We start from the raw sequence: 443 nt of genomic DNA, 5'->3' as shown, positions 1-443 counted from the left end.
TTCAAAGAGCGCTCATGTAGGCTACTGTATTAAACGTCTTCAATCTCTTAGTTGCCATTTAAAAATACATATGGCCTATTTATGAATTACATTAGCCTACATTTCTGACCTGTACAGGTTTCTACCGAGATCCGAAAAGTGCCCTTTAGTTATTTTGCAAACTATACGTGGAATGAGATACAGAAAATTCTCAAATTGGATATCCTGGGGTGTCTTTGTGGCAATTTACTGCATTGATCCCTGACCATTTCGCTTTGACCTTTGTGACGTCTTTTCTCGACGTGTAAATATAAACATGTATCTCTGCATCTATGTGATCTTCTGTTTTGAGGACTGGGCTCAGCTGTAAAAGAGGCCTTGGTTTCGGTTTGAATCCTTTATAAATAAAGTAAAAATAAAAACGACTCTGTCTGAACTGCAGCAGCAACTTCAACAGGTTTAAA

The sequence above is a fragment of the Esox lucius genome, chromosome 3 (genome assembly GCF_011004845.1).
Source record: "Esox lucius isolate fEsoLuc1 chromosome 3, fEsoLuc1.pri, whole genome shotgun sequence".
Lineage (NCBI taxonomy): Eukaryota > Metazoa > Chordata > Actinopteri > Esociformes > Esocidae > Esox > Esox lucius.
The sequence above is the reverse complement of the archived record's forward strand: the minus strand, read 5'-3'. Positions refer to the sequence as shown.